Source organism: Grus americana, chromosome 5, assembly GCF_028858705.1.
Source record: "Grus americana isolate bGruAme1 chromosome 5, bGruAme1.mat, whole genome shotgun sequence".
In the NCBI taxonomy this organism is placed as follows: domain Eukaryota; kingdom Metazoa; phylum Chordata; class Aves; order Gruiformes; family Gruidae; genus Grus; species Grus americana.
This window is the reverse complement of record NC_072856.1, coordinates 7,530,659-7,535,717: the sequence shown is the minus strand read 5'-3', so window position 1 is coordinate 7,535,717 and position 5,059 is coordinate 7,530,659. Positions and strand designations below refer to the sequence as shown.

The 5,059-nt window shown below is 39.2% G+C and overlaps 1 long non-coding RNA gene across 1 annotated transcript; it reads right to left on the bottom strand.

Annotated features, from left to right (window-relative positions):
• Positions 1 to 578: 578 nt before the first annotated feature.
• On the bottom strand, positions 579 to 2,961 carry LOC129207643 (uncharacterized). Its single transcript, XR_008577497.1, has 3 exons — positions 2,895 to 2,961; positions 1,248 to 1,311; positions 579 to 670 (listed from the first exon to the last, which is right to left on the bottom strand). It is a non-coding gene; the product is annotated as an uncharacterized LOC129207643 (long non-coding RNA).
• Between the last annotated feature and the right edge of the window lie 2,098 nt (positions 2,962 to 5,059).

The following is a 5,059-nucleotide window of genomic DNA, read 5'->3' as shown; positions in this document are numbered from 1 at the left end:
TCAATGAACAATTCCTATACAAAGCAAACAGAAAAAAACATTTAGTTTAGCTTCCTTGGAAGAGATCTCATTTATCAGCCTACAAACATGGTGTATACTTAAACCTCTTGATCTAAAAAAGGAAATGTTGGGTTTGTGCCAGTACTATACGTTTCCTACTTTTTTCAATGGGAAAACTAATGCCAATTTTTACAGTGGCCTTCCAGGTCTGTAATAGCTGGTCTGGCACAAAGCTGATATTTGAAATGGATGAGTACTTTCTCCTGAGCTAAATCTGAATGTTAATAGGAACAAAACAGGCTCATTTCAGTTGCTAAACAACACACCTATTAGTTCTTCAACCCTGAGGGAAAAAACAGGGTGAAAATACAATGAAAATTATTCAGCCTTGATGGCTGATCCTCAGAACCTGTAGAAACTAGTCTTTTAACCTACCTTATGGCCACAGAAGTTGAAGAGTAAGTGCAAGTGAAAAAGGACAATCAATCAGCAACATAGGTGCTCCAGACAGACACCAGAAAAGTTAGTGCTTACCTCAAATGGGTTTGTAATTCATAAAGATGGAACATGAAATTACCTGTCACTGAACCTTCCTTCTCCCTTCCCCCAGGATGCTCAAGTATTTTATTTTGCCTTTATGCAGAATGTTGAGTATTCCTCTTGTTTTCTACTTCTCAGGGAAAGAGGGAGAAAAACAAATGAGGTACATTTTCATTATATTTCTTTTTCCTTATCCATTTCTAAAGACTTTCTTCTGAAATGTATGTCTGCACACTAAACACAGAAAACTGTGGGGCCTCCTGTACGCAGCGATCAACGACTGCAACACTTTATACTGTGAAATGTTTGGGTATTTGCCAACAAAATGCTTATTGTAATAAAAAATGCTGTCACCAAGGTTAATAAAAACATTCCTGATATTTTAGTGAGTAGGAGAAATGAAAAAACATTTTAAGTTATGTGGAAATGATACTAATAGAGATGAAAACAGGAAAAGTATAAGAGAGAATTCAGATAACTAGGCTACTATGGGAAAAAGAGACGAACTTGGTCAGTGATCCTTACGCATCCCTCTGGACAGTGAAGAGTGATAACACATTTATGAATTCAGATCTCATTCTATCACAGATTTCAATATCTATGAAATACATGTGTCCAGTGTCCATGTTTTTTTAAGAAGGACATTACACGAGAACTAAGAAAAAGAGGAAAATTCCTGGGACATTTTTAAAAGGTCTAATATTTACCTCTTATCCTTCAGTTGGGACTGGGACACTTCATTTGCTCAGGAGAGTGCCCTGCTCTTCCCACCTGAAATCATGACAATAAAGATATAACTACATGTCAGAGAACCTACACCTCTCTTAAGACAGCATTTCATGGAAATTCCTGCAGTCCTGAAAATCATTTTGAAGGAAAGTGATGGCTGAGATGCCACAAGCTATACTGAACTGATCATGTATTAATATAAGGTACTACCCAGATGTGCCATTGCTAAGTATCTCACATTGCAATGGTAACTAAAATTCTAACATTGAAGAGATTTTCTTTTTTCCAACCATCATTTCTTTGTCTCTAAGTGATAGCACATGTTTGTTTGACTTTAGAGCAAATACTTCTTACAATTGTTGTATGCAGTCCTAGGTTATATGAGTGTATTTCTATAAAAATAAGCCATCAGTAAATAAAAAGACTTTTAAACTTGCCTAACTAGTGTATTCAGGCAGAATAGGAAATAACAAACACACACACAAAAAATCATTCAATTAATGGCAGCTTGTGAGGCCCCAGTTCCTATCTTGGAAGGCTGAGGATGAAATTATGAGCCTTACATTTCATAGTTTTTATGATTTTGCCATCCTTTGCATAGAGGACAAGACAACCAAGACATACCTGCTCATACTTAGCCTGAAACAATACTACTGCCAAACAAGTACCACCCGAAACAGAGGTTTATGCAGCAGAGTTGTATACCAGGAAAGAGACAAAGAACACATTATGTGTCAAGTGCTCTGCAGCTACCTGCTACATGTTTATTTTCCCAGGAACACATACTTAGTAACTACAACAGAACAGTACCTACTGACGGCTGGTCCCTTGTCGCCATTGGCAGTGTGAAGGCAGAGAGCTGTCTGCCAGCAAAGAAATTCTCATACCAGAGGGATTCTCTAATGTCAGAACTCAGTTGCGTTGCCAGCTCACGCAGCTAAACAGAATGGCTGAACACAAGTAAAAAGTGATAATGTACAAAAAAGCCTTAGTTAAGCACGTTGAAACAAGGAGCAGCTTTGTATCACTGCTAGCATGCAGCCTTCCCTTACAAACAAGGAATGGCAGCAGCAAACTGAGGCAACAGAACCTCAGCTAAACGTGGGTTTGAGGCCCACTGTACTGTGCCAGTCTTAGCTCAGAAGCTGCCTGTTTTCACCATCGTGAAACGGTGGGACCTGAGGATGTCCTCCCGCATTATGCATTGACAGCCAAAAAGCTGCCCTTTGAAATTGTTGCCACCAAGTTAATTAACTGAGTTAACAATTAGAGTGAAAATAATAACTATTTGGATTTTGAGAAGTGTATTAATTATCAAGGCAAACAAAGGTCTGAAAAAAGAATATTCTTCTCAGGAGTTACTGTAAACTAGTTTGCAAGGGTGTGAAGAAGACAAGTTATAGCAGCTGTTTGTGGGATCATATAGATTTTAAGTTATGCAAAGGCAATAGGATGCGTGTCTGTAATCACAGAAGAGATACATCTTTGCACTATATTTGGAAGGCTTGGAATAGGACTACAGAGGAGATTACAAAAGGAAATTGTAATTACAACAATTCATAGGAGCTGACTGTAATCCCTCATAAAACAGCCTGTGCCCTGGGCACACAGGATGAAAATCTCACCTATCTCTCCGGGAAAGCAGGCTCGCTCATCTGCAGGTTCCTCCCTTGCAGCACAGCTATTCCCCCTGTAACACAAGGACGGAAATTCTGCTTCATTTCACTAGGGCGATGCTTAAAGTTAGTAGCGGTTTGTTCTCCCCATGTTTGTACAACTGAGCTGACCTAATCTTGTCCCCAGAAAACATTCAGGAGTATGTGTAGATATTTTACGTATGAATTTAATAAACGGATTTCCATCAAATATAAACCATCCAACAGAGGAACAGCTTGTATAAAGCTATGCACATATCTGCCGTCATCACAGACCACTCGGGCTTTGCTCTCATGGTTACCATGATATCATCACAATCCCTCAGAGTGCGTACTGCCTTCTCTCTCACCACGAATGTCAATTATTAATGCCTGTTCATCATAACAACACATCATCTAGAAATGCTTTCTGTTTTCTCCCTATATATCTTTTAAAAAAATTCATCTCTTGTAATTTCTAATAGAAAAGTGCTTGTAGGGAAAAAAAACAAACGTGTTTGCAGATGTCCGAAAGAAAGTATTTGCCTCTTCTGAATTAACTGGCCTTCTAATTACCCACAGCAAGTGTAGTGGGTATTTATCACTGGAGGAGAGATAAGCAAGGCAGGTGGGAAATGTTTATACAGGCTAGACAGCTAACTGTTCCTGGTGCCAAAACAAACAGGTGCAGATTTTATTGATGCAACAAACAGGGAAACAAAACCAAACAAATACACAGTTGATAGGGTATATTTTTGTCCACAAAAACAGTACCTACAAAGTAAAACAAAAGATGTTCTATTTCCTGGTGGAGACACTTTCAAAGTTTGGACTTCCCCTCTCCCTTCTGAACTCTAACATGAAGGATTACACCCAGGGGATTTTAAGGAAGTTGCCCCACAGCAGATGTTCCAATATACCTGACGGAAATGATATGGCATATTTAGATCACCATTTTTCTTGGTGGTCTGACCTCAGATAGCAGCCTGAGATACATGCTAGTAGTACAGTCAATGGAAAAGCTACCTTAGCAGCATCTCCCCACTCATCCAGTGGAGAGAATACATTGGATTATTGGGGGTGGGGGTGTTAGTGGGCATCCCTCTGTCAGATCCAGAGTCACACAACAAACTAAAATTACTCAACAAATTCATTTTATTAAGTAATAACTCCTACTGACTCCACTGAGAAACTCTAGCCTAAATTTTTACCATCTATTTTGGACCAAATTAATTTCATCTCCTTTTTACTGCTTTCAAATAACTTAGACTAATAATTTATCTTCCTGCTAAATTGTTTGTTCCATATAGGTCAATGTAAGGCATTTGTTTTTTAAGCTTATTTTAAGAACAAAATACAGCTGTCATGAAAGCTGTGAGAGTTCTGTGGCAAAACATGCATAGTACCAAACAAGAGGTGCATTGAACTCTGCTTTTTAAGGTTACGCAAAGAACTTAGCTGCTTCCTAAAGACAGCCATTTGATATGTCTCATCAGAGCAGCTTGAAATTGGCTGTGAAGGTAGCTATAAAATCATTGACCAACATGCCACGTTCAAAACTTATGCATGTTTTTAAAAGTCTTGTAAACTTACAGGAAGAAACATTTCAGCATTTCTTCCAGCTGAAAGTCTGGCGTGGATGGAGAGGGGCAGCTGTTTCACACTTGAATAACGATGCGATGTGACACAGCGGTGTCAGTTCTGGGGAGCTGGGGTTACATTATTTCACTGTAAATTACTGTCCAGTTGCGTTTCCTGGCCAAAGACAATGAGATTATCCCACATATCCAGCCTCAGAGCTGAAGCTCTCGTCCTGATGAGACCACTAATAAATGAATAATTAATGGAGACAGCTGAAGCAATATCTTCCCATATACCCATAACCACAATGATTATTACCCACAGCATATTTCACTAGTCTGGGGTATGGAGAGGCCCAGACTGAGGAAACTGGGACAACCTGCTTACACTGCTGTGGAACTTTGGGCATCCACTCAGTAACAGTCCCTTTACGGTGCCTGGTTATAGAGAAGGTTAGTGTATACAAAGATGGAACAAACAGCTTTCATTTACACTCGGGGAGGTACACACCAATTTCCTTTGAATAGCAGAATCACTTTTGAAAACAGTCAAAGCTCCCTTATTGTATGTCTGTA